This window comes from Protopterus annectens, chromosome 3.part1, assembly GCF_019279795.1.
Source record: "Protopterus annectens isolate FY-2018-M chromosome 3.part1, PAN1.0, whole genome shotgun sequence".
Classification (NCBI taxonomy): domain Eukaryota; kingdom Metazoa; phylum Chordata; order Ceratodontiformes; family Protopteridae; genus Protopterus; species Protopterus annectens.
Window position 1 is genome coordinate 881,669,702 of NC_056732.1, and position 14,222 is coordinate 881,683,923.

Sequence of the window (14,222 nt, forward strand, 5' to 3'; positions counted from 1 at the left end):
GCTATCTCAGTAGCCCACTCCATTCCCCTTGCATACATGCAACAATACCATACATATGCTACCAAAGTCTACTACACAATTCATTTGTTGTTAAGAAGAGTGGCTTATCTTGTGCCAGTGGCAGTTGAGAAGACAGTGTTTCAGGGCTGACTCTGTCAGATGCACACAGTACACAGCCTATACATGGTAAGGTATAGGTAGTGTGATGTGGTTGGCATCCATTTTACTGTATGTATGTGAGCCTGAGTTAGGTGTCAGTCTCTGGGTCCCTAAGTTGTCAGTGTATGTACTATTTGTTGCTTCTGTGCCACGTCCAGGGCATACTGGGCATGCCTATGTCTACATGGACAGGCTGAGGAGGTTCTTCCACCGAGTTCTCCTGTGCCTGTGGGGACCTTGGCAATGGTGGGGGGCTATGTATCCATTCCCCGTGATGTTCCTGCCACATGACTTGAGTAGCCCAAATACATGCTCTACAAAACCATGACTTGAGTAGCCCAAATACATGCTCTACAATGTTTCTAGTTTTGTGTGTGCCTCATTATGGCATTCTTCAGTTGGGGTGTGTGCATTTCTGATGGGTGTCATCATTCATGGTTCCAATGCATAGCCAGAATCCCACACTAGATGGCCGTACTGGATGTCCCCTCTGGCAAATGCCTGGTATAGCTGTGATCATGCCAGATGTGGGGGTCAAGATAACTACCAGGGCTGCCAACACACACATTGATGATAATGCCCTGGGCATTGCACATGACCTGCCAGTTGATATTGTGATACCCCTTGCTGTTGACGTAGACTCTACCCTCTTCACTGGGTGGTGTTTGGTGTAAACATGAGTGCAGTCTATGGCACCCAGTACCTCTGTGTAGTGTGCTACATGGTGGAAGAGATGTATATTGATGGTCTTCTCCTCAGGGGTGTTGGGGAAATAAATGTGCTCACTGGCGTATGTTAGTATGATATCCAGGAACTGGTGGAGTACCCTGGATGCAGATTCCTGTGAGATCCACATGATGTCCCCAGTAGGTCTTTGGAAATTACCTGTCGCTAACATTCTTAAGGCTAAACATACCTTTGTCTCCATTGAGATGGGTTCCCCTCTGCTGGCTGTGGGTCTTAGGTGAGGGCAGCAGAGCTCGGTGAGTTGCTGTAGTATATCCCTGTCCACCCTGTAGCACTCTACTGCCTCCAGCTCATGGAGCCCCTGAAAGGTTACCCAAGGCCTGAACACTCTTCTCCTCCTCAGTCTGGGCCTGTTGTCAGCATAATCATCATCACTGTCCTCAGCCTGTAGTGCATACAGATGCAGCAGAGCAGCAGCATCCCCTGTCATTTTGTCTGTTAAAATTCCCAAGTGTTTGCTCAAATGGTGCAGACTATGTGGGGAAATCAGATTAAAGGGTGTATGTATACTTCATACTGGTGTGTTGCAGATGCAGTCCATGTGATTGGCTGACTACAATATATTCCACCTGCCAGGCTTTTTATTGATGGGTTTCATTACCAGTCATTTATGCTTGATTGGCTTTTCCAGGCTATCTCCCCTTTTTTTAATTTCTTCCACTGCTAAGCCCCATGGTGCTCCACACAAGAGCTAGTGTAAACATTGCTGAGGAGAAAGGGCCCTCTCCTGTACACAGTCATGCTTAGCTTTTCTTTAACCAGCTAAAACATGTGCCATGGGGCTAAGCACCACTTAGCAGCCTCAGACACATAACCCTGCTTAGCTGTGCTTAGTTGAGCGCAAACAGGTGCCGCTAAGCTCCAATCTGCTTATATATGCCATAACACACCTCCTTTTCATGTCAGGTGTCTCTTCTGCCTACACTACCATGGCAGTTCTAGCCATTACACAGTTAGTACTTGCAGACACTGTGGCCCATTTTGCTATTAAATAAACTTGCCTCATTTACATACACCTAATTGTGTATAACCTGAATTCTGTACTAAACCAGGGCCTATGTCCTTTGCAACCACTATACCCTGCCATTGTATGACTCTACATGCTGGCCACAATAATACAATAACCTTGCCTAGCTTTAAAAGTTATATTTTACACTTTTTATTTATTTATTTTTTTGCAACATAGCATGCTTGCACATTGAGTGACATAAGTATTAAAAGAAAAGTTTAATTTTTTTATATATTGCATTACTTTTTTAAATCACAGGCCATACCTTTGACCATTTGTATGCCTACTAGATATTCTACAACCTTTTATTTGGGCTGTTACAGCCCATTTAAATGTTATCCTCCAGTACATGGTTTCTAACCATGTACCATTTTCAGCCTTACACGGCACATACATGGGTGCGTTTATGCATCCTGAATCAAAAAAAATCACCTCATTTGCATGGTTTTCACCAATGAAATGATTTGCATTCCACAGACACCTCCATTTCTGCACAGTGTCAGGAAGCTTGTGCATGCCCCCAGCCTTGTTTCCTGGCTTGCTTGGTGGCCATGTTCTGTGTTTGAGCCTTAACAATATTCCTACACAGAGAATCACTTCATGTAGGTTTTATTGAATTACTCCCAATATGTGGATCAATGTGTTTAACAGATGTGCTACACACCCAAGTGACTCCCAGGTGTAATTGATGTATTGGTTAAGAAAGAAGTACTTTGCATGACATTTATTGTTTCTCCATTTCCTGTCTTTGTGCTAAGCCACACACTATGCAAATACTTGTATTAAAAAAGAAAATATAAAAAAGGAGGAAGAAAATAAATCTATTAAATAAACAGTACTACAAAATTTATGTTATTACACATGAAAGATTTTTACACAAGTCTGGATTTGCACATTTGCACTATCACACCAATGAACGTTCAAAACGTAGTAAGAGTATCTTATCCCTCTTTGCCACAAAAACAGCTTTGTAGCAGACAATGAAAATCATTGTGCATACAAGCAACTGCAACATTATCCACAGTATTAACATGGCATATGACAGTTCTACACTTTTGCATTATTTGCATATGTATTAATTTCCGATGTAGTGCAATGAGTGATCACACAAACATTTATGACCATTGCTTTCAGAAATTCAACTCTGTCTTATCTCTTGTGTTATGATGCTCATTCTTCTCTTATCTGAACAGTTATTTCAGACATGCAGTCTGCAAGACATTTTGCCTGATTGTCCTTAAAATGTGTGAGAATATTAACAGGCAATAATATATAGTTTTCAACAAATGTAGGGGAGGTTGGATGCATACCTCTCAACCTCTTAATGTAAAAAATCCATACAAAGCTTGACAAAATGGGGGTACAAATAGGGACATATTTTAAATATTGCTCTTATAAACTTTGAAAGTTGCTAGAGTAACAGGATTTGTTTTAATATACATTTTCTGATGGATTTGAAGTCTGAAACCCAAATGTATGTCATTATTTAGTGACTTCAATCCTCCCATAGATTTGCCAGGAAAATAGAGGAACAGGTCAAAAACATGAGACAAAAATCTGGACATTCTGTGGAAATCTGTACAGTCGAGAGGTATGGTTGGATGTTACTGTACTGAAAATGTGAAATGTGTGTCGTTTGCTTACACATAAAACCTTGATACAATTACTTCTTCACACTTTGTAAGTCTACCCTGGCTGACACACCCTCTGGATGTAAGGGAGTCTGAATTGCTGCTGTGAATTCCTTCTCCCTACCAGTAATCATCACAGTTGCAATCCATAAGCAACAAACACTGAGAGAGTGCCTGCATTATGTTTACCTCTTCTACAAGGAGCCAATAATTTGGGGTTTGTTAATTCCCATGAGCTCACACCTCATTTGCATCTTCAACATGCTCACAGGGCAGAATCTGCACCATAAAAAGGGAACCACATAACTAGGGAACTTGAAAATGAGAAGACTTGTTTAACTGGATAACACAGAAGAAGACTGCTAAAACTTTGGATTTATCTGTACAGAAGACTACTGATCTCAATAAGTTATGATTGCTTTTTCAGTTATATAATGGATATGATCAGATGTAATGTAGAAAATTATTTTTATATATGTATTAGCAAATGCTAATTTTATCTGTATGCCCTTCTTAGAAGTTTACTGATCACATATGCATTTTTGTCAGAGCATTTTACTTTCTCAGATGCACAGTCTTAACTTTCATCACAAGTGCTAATGTTACAACTGTTTCACTATTCACAATTATATTTTTGTTTCAGTGAAATATAAATGTCCTATGTTGTCAATGACACAGGGGTGTTAGCCTTCTGTGATGGCCCACAGACACTTCTAGGAGAGTACTGGCCATTGATCTAGGTGACTGGCAGTTGCAAAAAAATTGAATGTTCTGCGGTAAATGTGTACATTTTTGGGACAGTATATTTGATAGCACTTATAACAATTCAATGATGTTTTATTCCTTTTGTTGGTAGCGAAATGTGTCATTTGCTTATTGATTTGGGGGGTAGAGGAGCCAAGTTCCATTTCTGTTTTGGCACAAACCAAATTGTTTATACAGAGATTTGCTTTGCTATTTTTACTCCCCTTGTTTTAGATACAACCTTGCTTTGTGTGTGACTGTGCTATGTTGCAACCGCATAAATCCTTTTTATATTTAAATATCTTGAATGTTTTTTGTTTCTCCATTGGGTAATACTGAAAAACTACTTTTATGTGTTATACCTGAGCAGGACTTTTGTTTATGTGATACTTATGTGTATTATCCTTCTTTTCTATTTTATGCCACCTAGGACCATGGCACCCAGGTTTCCAAATCCCCACAAACCCCACTTCAGTGACCTTGAGAATAATGTCATTGTCCAAGAATTTAGTCAAAATGATGCCTTTCTGCTTGAGAGAGGACATAGGAATATGTCTGGAAGAATGCAATAACAGCAAATAGAAGACAGAATCAATTCTTTGGTTGGGTCCACAGCAGGACATATGATCAGGTACATCACAGGGTCACTGACATGATTTCATCAGCCAGGAGCAGAACAGCTGCAGTGACCTATGGACAGATGGCTCCCCAGGGGTGGCCTGCTACAGAGCCACCACTGACACAAAAAAAAGAGTTCCTGTCCACTGTCAGGGATCCAGAGAGCTTACTGGAAAGTGCACAACAGCATCTGACTGATGTTGGTGCTGCTGTTTCAGGGAGGACAAGTATGTCCCAGTAGGAGATTCCAGGTAGGTTTACCTATCTCAAATGTTGAATATTTCTTTGTACAGTAAAATATTGAAAGCAATATCTAAGTTTGTTTAACAACATTCTTTAGGGGGACTAGGTATAGATACAGTAAACACATTCTGGTTCATTACACATGGGCTTGGGGTGGATGTGTCATCCAAGTTTTTTTTGTTAACTGTATCATTAATGGACATATAAAGGGCCAAACTTCTTACCCTCCTGTGTTACTGTTAATTGTGATGATGATGTCCTTACCTTTTGCTTAACTTCTTCCAGGACCATCCTCCCTAAGAACTCTGGAGTCATCTGTACATGATAAGCCAAAAGTTTTATTTCAGTAATGTTGAGCAGTTCACAGAAATATTTATTGAATCTGTATGTTTGATGTGAGTGTCAGGACTGTGTGTGTATTGCTGCACTATCTATAATAGTAGCACCAGTGTTAGTTTGTTAGCATATATTGAACTACAGTAGTGTAGCTATTCATTTATTTCTTGCGTTTGTTGCTTATTATCACAGGTGTTCCTGACAGTGGAAGTGTAGGACTGTTACTACCTGATGTCAGAGTATCAGCAGACTCTGATGATGATGATGGTGGGCAAACAGAGGCACAGTCTGGGGCTGTAGAGGTTGACTCTTATGCTGAGGTCGACATTCAGCCATCCCCTTTGATTCCATCAGACACAGTCTATACCAACCCATTCCAGTGAGCTCTCAGATATTGGACAAGTAGAGGGTGAGACACTCAATCAGGGTAGTTTGGGTAGTTTGCTTACTGTGGCTTCAGTGCCTGTTGACTCTGGCCATAGCCAAAGTGTGGGTGAGGTGCCACACAGGAGGGCTGTTAGTTGTGCTCATAGGGGATCTGTTGTTCATCCTCCACCTCATTCAGGTGTGTCTTTCTGTGCCACTCAGTGTACATTTAGGGCCATCATGGAGGTGCAGGTACATTCCAATAAGGCCTCCAAAGAAATGTTTAGGGTTGTAGATGTGGCACAGGCTGAAATGAGTGACTGCTTCTACCATGTTGCTGCTTCAATGGATTGGATGAACAACACATTGAAATGGGCAGGGTCTGTGATGGAATGTCTGTTAGGAGGGGGACTGCATCCATGTAGGAGTAGGTCAGCCACATCATTTGATGTTAGCTGACAAGGGGGTGACCGATCATGCTCCCATAGTGGCATTGCTTCCACTGCTCCTTCAGTGGTTGAGGTGTCTATGCACAGGTGTGCCAGGCCATGGGGTCAAGGTCATGGCATACTCATGAAGAGAACTCATCCAGCAGATATTGGTCATATTCAGGTAGCAGTAGTGCATCTAGCCATGGGAGTGGGCATGCCGGTTCAACTTCTGGCATAGCCAGTTCTCATGGTCAGGTACTACAACTATGAATTGCCACTTCTACCATGCACAGCTCACACCTGCCCACCATACCAAGATGTAGCACTAGCGCAGAGCTTGACAGTGTTCTTGCAGACACCCACACACCAATTTCACCTGGGGTGCTGATACACACACACACACACACACACACACACACACACACACACACACACACACACACACACACACACACACACAAAACAGTTACATGGTTCAGTAGTGAGACTTAAACCTTATTGTGTCTCAGGGGCCATTTGATACTTTATCCAAATATCTACCTGTTTCTCTTTCTTATTCACACACACTCACTTACCTTTTGTGTCAGCCCCACCCAACAATACCCCGTGCAAGTGGTGATAACTGTACCATATTCTTGTTTTCTATTTTTTTTGATTCAGGGATACATAACCTTTCTGTCTGATGTTCATGATTCATAGCTGACCTAGTGCCTAGTATATATGTGTTTGTGATGTTGTTTTGCTAATTGTACTGCATTCTTTCCAGGTTTTTGTATTGTATACATGTCCCCTCCACTCATACTGCAACAAAGTTGAACCAAGCCATAAATAAAAGTGTAACAAAGGCTGAACAATAGGGAGACTTTTTAAATATGTTGGTCTTTCAAAGTTAGACAGTTGATAGAATCAATGCTCTCCTCTTAAAAACCAACTTGTACAAAAAAGAAAATGCGCTGAAATGATCACTCCTTGAGAATACTAAATTTAATGAAACGCTAAAATAACAGCTCACAACCTTTACCAACCCATGTAATGGCCGTATACTCCTAGCATCAGACAGAATCAGCCCTGAACTAAAACTGTAGCAACTACTGGAGTAAGTGTGGAACCTAAAAAATTAAAAAAAAATGTGTAATAATATAAATTAATGGGATTTCCTTGCATATTGTTATTTGGTAATGTAAGTAACTAAAAAGTTGGTGATTTGTACAGCAATGACTTCAACATGTGACAGAAGTGACTTATGTGAATTCATGTGTCCTCTATCATGCAATAGGCCTGAGGCATCAAAGTTTCACACATTCATATTCTCAAAGGTACTGATGGTCACAGAATGTCCTCAGTTTGGCCTCATACATTTATACTGGCAAATCATTAAAGAAGAAAGTTAGAAATTAATGACACACACTTCAGTTTCAGACTTCATAACCCCCAGAAGTATCTTAAAAGTACTGATGCAAAAACTGTTTGATTCTATCAACTTGTACAAAAAAGAAAACGTGCTGAAATGGTCACTCCTTGAGAACACTAAGTTTAATGAAACGCTAAAATAACAACGTTTTTCATCTGACCTCAGTAGTTGGACTTCTTCAGAAAAAAATGCCAAGCAAAAGCAGTTAAAATTCAAACATCTTATTTATAACCTTCCCGCCAAGATTTTGAAACACTTAATTGTCTCTTAAAGGTGTGTGTAACCAGACATTGTTGCCTCAAATGTAATGCTTGCTTTTGACATCAACCTGAAATTAAAATCACATTAATAAATACTATACACTTTTTGCAACAGCCCCCTTTGTCAACCATGTAAAATTGTATGAAATTACATTAAATCATACTATTCAAATCTATATTTAAAATACAGTAATAATTTAAACCATACAAACTATACAGTAATACAATATGCCATAATATCCATATGGCGCTAGATAGTAAAGCGTCAGTGGTAAAATCGTGTGGAGGAAGGGTTTGAGCTTCAAAGAACTATTACAGAAAAAACAACAGGATAACCCTGCAACAGTTAACAGGGGCATGACACATTGTGGTAATTGTTCATTTTGTCATTTAATGCTGCTGGGGGTGAATATAGAAGTCAATGGCTTCAAATTATGTACCAAAGGTAAATTCAATTGCAATTCAAAAGGAGTAGTGTATTTAGCCATGTGTCAATGCTGTCCATCTTTCTGCATTGGAAAGACTGAACAGAGAATAAGAGATAGAGTTTATGAGCACCAGAGAAGTATTAATTTTCAAAAAGTAGACAATGCCCTTGCTAGACATACATTAAGTTTCCCGGAACATAAATTTCAATACAAAGTAATTGACCAAGTGAAACAAGACGTCAGAGGGGGTCCTTTTGGTCATTTGCTGGAGAAAATGGAATTATTATGGCAAATAAGACTGAATGCGTATACAAACCCAGGATTGAATGACAAGTGTACACTTATGTGTTTACTAAAACTTAAAAGTCTAAATAGATAGTTGAATAAAGTAATGCCCATAATTTTTGAAGTAATTTTCAAAGTAATTTTTACAAAGTTTTGTTTCTATTTAAATCCCATTTATAGTGTAAACATAATCAAATCTAGTATAATACACATAGGGAATTAATTGGGATGTATTGGATAAGTGGTAATTAAAACTGATGAAAATAAGTAAGTTTTTAATATGGACGACGCATTTAAGTTGATAGATATATAGGAAATAGGGTAAATATAACAATTATGTAGGAGGTATGTGATGGGGGGGGTTTATACGCCTTATGGTATGTACAATTTGCGTTTTTGCATTTTTGTACCTTCTTGTATGTTCTGTTTGTCTCAGTGATGTAGTAGTAGAATGCATATGTCATAGTTATTGCTGTCCCATTTACTTTGCTTAATACATGCTAGCAATCACATATATTAGTGATCGAGTTTGAACCACGGACGCTTTACTATCTAGCGCCCTATGGATATTATGGCATATTGTATTACTGTATAGTTGGTATGCGTTTAGATCATTAATGTACTTGCTTAATACGTGCTAGCGATTATATATATTTGTGACTGAGTTTGAATCATGGACGCTTTACTAGCTAGCGTTCTATAGATATGAGGGCATATTGTATTATTGTATAGTTGGTATGCATTTAAATTATTAATGTATTTTAAATATAGATTTGAATAGTATGATTTAATGTAATTTCATACAATTTTACATGGTTGACAAAGGGGGCTGTTGCAAAAAGTGTATAATATTTATTAATGTGATTTTAATTTCAGGTTGATGTCAAAAGCAAGCATTACATTTGAGGCAGCAATGTCTGGTTACATACACCTTTAAGAGACAATTAAGTGTTTCAAAATCTTGGCGGGAAGGTTATAAATAAGATGTTTGAATTTTAACTGCTTTTGCTTGGCATTTTTTTCTGAAGAAGTCCAACTACTGAGGTCGGATGAAAAACGTTGTTATTTTAGCGGTTCATTAAATTTAGTATTCTCAAGGAGTGACCATTTCAGCACGTTTTCTTTTTTGTGCAAGTTGATAGAATCAAACAGTTTTTGCATCAGTACTTTTAAGATACTTCTGGGGGTTATGAAGTCTGAAACTGAAGTGTGTGTCATTAATTTCTAACTTTCTTCTTTAATGATTTGCCAGTATAAATGTATGAGGCCAAACTGAGGACATTCTGTGACCATCAGTACCTTTGAGAATATGAATGTGTGAAACTTTGATGCCTCAGGCCTATTACATGATAGAGGATACATGAATTCACATAAGTCACTTCTGTCACATGTTGAAGTCATTGCTGTACAAATCACCCACTTTTTAGTTACTTACATTACCAAATAACAATATGCAAGGAAATCCCATTAATTTATATTATTACACCTTTTTTTAATTTTTCAGGTTCCACACTTACTCCAGTAGTTGCTACAGTTTTAGTTCAGGGCTGATTCTGTCTGATGCTAGGAGTATACGGCCATTACATGGGTTGGTAAAGGTTGTGAGCTTTGCCTGATATCAAGGTTACTGTACATATGTGCATAGGATGAAGGGTTCAGCCCTTTAGGTGGTGAGTGAGTGTGCAATGTTTTGCCTCTTAGCCAGTGTGAGGGAATATTGAGCACACCTATGTCTGCCTACACCCACAGCAGCTGCTGATTCCCCCTCTGACTCCTCATCTATGTGTAGCTGTGGTGAACTTGCCAGTGGTGGTTCAATGTGAGCCCATTCCCTTGTTGATTCTGCTGAGGCTGTTTTCTCAGGGTGATGTTGTGAAGTATGGCAAGATTTCAATGCATTTACATAGATTGTACTACAGGAATTCCCCAGATGTATCTTGCCACTGGAACACCAACTGCAGCAGGCCAAACACATACTCTATGATAATTCTGCTTTGAGTGCATGCCTCATTATAGCTTTCTTCTCTCTCAAACTTTTTTTTTTATTTTCAAATACATTTGAATGAATTCCATAGTATTTATACATAGCATCTTAAATAACTAGGACTAAGACAGAATATATGTGTGTGAATGAGAGGATGACTAGAAGAATGGTGAAGATGCAAGGAGTAGAGGTGGTGAAGGTGGATGAGTTTAAATACTTTGGGTCAATAGTTCAGAGTAACGGTGAGTGTGGAAGAGAGGTGAAGAAGAGAGTACAGGCAGGATGGAGTGGGTGGAGAAAAGTGCCAGGAGTCATTTGTGACAGACGAGTACCTGTAAGAGTGAAAGGGAAGGTCTACAAGAGGGAAGTGAGACCAGCTATGTTATATGGGTTGGAGACAGTGGCATTGACAACAAGGCAGGAGTTTGAGCTGGATGTGGCAGAGTTAAAGATGTTAAGATTTGCACTGGGTGTGACAAGGGTGGACAGGATTAGGAATAAGTATATTAGAGGATCAGCCCAGGTTGGAAGGTTTGGAGACAAAGCCAGAGAGGCAAGATTACATTGGTTTGGACATGTGCTGAGGGAGGATGCTGAGTATATTGGGAAAAAGATGCTAAGGATGAAGCTACCAAGTAACAGGAAAAGAGGAAGGCCTAAGATAAGGTTTATGGATGTGGTGAGAGAGGACATGCAGGTGGTTGGTGTGGCAGAACAAGATGTAGAGGACAGGAAGAAATGGAAACAGGTGATCTGCTGTGGCAACCCCTAACGGGAACAGCTGAAAGAAGATGATGATGACTATTTACATTAGACTGACACTATAACCAATCATAATGTATGCAATTACTTTATAAGTATGTTTAATCCATTATCAGAGTATGTGATCAATTATTTTATAATGTCAATCAATGATAAGACTTTTCCCTAAGGGTTGTTGATAAATGGCTTTGGATAAATTCTTTGTTTTTTAATTTTAATTTCCAATAATGCTGTGGTCTTCAGTATGCTGTAGAAGTCTTCCAAAGTTGATATTGTGTTTGTATTCCATCTTTTTGTTATACACTTCCTTGAAATTACAAGTATAGTCCATACTAGATACATGTTTAACCTATTCAAATGAGGACCTTTGTTCACATTTAATAATACAAGAACTTTAGTTAAATAAAATGATTAATTAAATAAAGCTTATAAAAAGTTATTAATACCATTCCAAAATGGCTTACTTTTAACACAATAAAAAATGTGGTTCCAATCTGCATTGTGTACTTGCTCACATCTCCAACATATTCCTTTTATGGAAAAACTCATTTTACTGATTCTATCTGGGGTTAAGAATGCACTGTGCAAGCATTCTCAATAAAATACTTTCCAGTATTGTGTAAAAGATGTATATTTTATTGATAATAAGAAATTTGTTTTAATAAGTTAACTGTATTGAGTGTCCTTTTGTTATATATTTCCATAATGAGGTTTTGGGTGTTGTTTTATAGATTATCAATATTTTGTAAAATTTTGAAATACTGTTTCCCATGTCAAAGTCATTATATATGGTTTCATATATGTATTTCATAAATTTAGGTACTTCTTTAAATGAAGAATTGTTAATTATTCTACTTAAATCTTGCGAATATGACAGAATACTCTGAAAAAGTTAGCCAGTCCTGTTGTGGAATTTTGTATGTTGTTTTTATTACTTGCATATCTCAAACTTTTAGTTCTTTGATACGTTGGAGCCAACAAACAAATCCTTTCTGTTCCCAAGAATTAATAATTTCTCTATATATTTTATGTGTTGCCTCAAAACAAGAAGAGCCTCGCCAAGCAGATAGTTCCTTAACGCAAATTTTATTTTATCACACATGACAAAGCAGCGTTTTCGCTACACACACAAGGTAGCTTCTTCGGAGAAAGTCATAAGAGAGCTAATGACACACTCTTATATAAATAGATGATAATCATGTGGTTACATCACTTCCTGAGAAGGTTGATTTTAAAATAAAAACAACATGCTGTGAACCATAAACAATCAAACAAAACATGAAGCACATCAACCTAAACTGAAAAAATAAATAGCACAATCTATATAACACCAACGACTGCTCAACAATATAATTCATTATGAGTCCGCCAAATAGATAGATAGCACCAGTCGTCGTGTACATAACTATAAAAACTACACTACAAAAAGTGCTATAAATTCATAGTTAAAACAAAAAAAAGATAAAACCTATTTTTAAAAACTTATTTATAATAAATATATTTTAAATTTTCTTATCAGACTTCAAAAAGCCTGCTATAAAACAAAAACCTATGATAATAAAAGGCCTATAAGAATCTTGTTTAAAATAATATATGTATGCACTCTACGAACTTAAACAAGTATATACCCAATGAAGAACCTCCCTAAAAAGTATGTAGGGGTTTAAGTGTTTACCTACTCGATTTTATTAACTACACAAAGGGAGATATATAACAAGCAACTTCACAGGGAAATCCATGTCTTATGGCAAATGGAATATATTCCTTATGATGAAACCTCCCTTGAAAGGTAAGGGTCTATGCTATATAGACACTCTATTTAATGCAATGGCTAAAATATATATAAAGCACTAACACCTAACTAGAATGTACTTATCTCCAGTTAGATACCTCTATTAGAGGAGGCCCTACCTCAATATTACTAGAAACTCGTGAACTATTATGGCAACTAAAGTTGGATGCGTTTAACATACCAGGTCTCAACGATAGTTGCAATATTGCTGCTTTCTTAAAATATAAATCTTATTTGAGATAGCTTATCTGTTTTCTAGTACAATTAGCTCAAACAAATTCGGGTTTGTACCCCCTCATTCTTTGCACATATTCATTTTTTCTTTCCTGGAGATAAGTACATTCTAGTTCATTATTATCCTTGCGTAACTAAATTCCTAGATATTTTAAGGTGGATTCTTGTTACCCTATGATGTGATTCCCCTTTAGTCTGCAGTTCTTTTTTTATTTAAAAATAAAAAAAATTGATTTTGATTTACTGAAATGGAGTCTTGAAGTCATGTGAAATTTGTCAATTAATATATCTAATTCTTCTAATGTCTCTTTTGTATTAGATAATGTTAGCAATATGTCATGAGCAAATACCATTACTTTAGAATTGTATTGTTCATAATGGATTCCATTGATTTTTATATTGTTACGAATTGAATCTACCAATATTTTAATAGCCAGAACAAAGAGAATCAGTGACATGGGACATCCTTGTTTAGTGCCTTTTGCTATATGTATAGATTCAGAGGTAAAGTGACCTAACTTGACATAACTAAATTATGTCTATATATATATATATTCTTTAGGAGATGAAAAAGGATGCAGGAAATACAAATAACATTAGAATTTTGAATAAATAGTCACAATTTAGGGAATCAAAGGCTTTTTCTATATCTAAGCCAATTATGAGTGTTTATTTTCTTTATTAACATAATTGATAAGAGAAATTATCCTTTTAATATTGTCATGTGTGTGTGTCTATGATTAGTCTGCAAGGCTATGGAGTGCATCATCATGGAACTCATT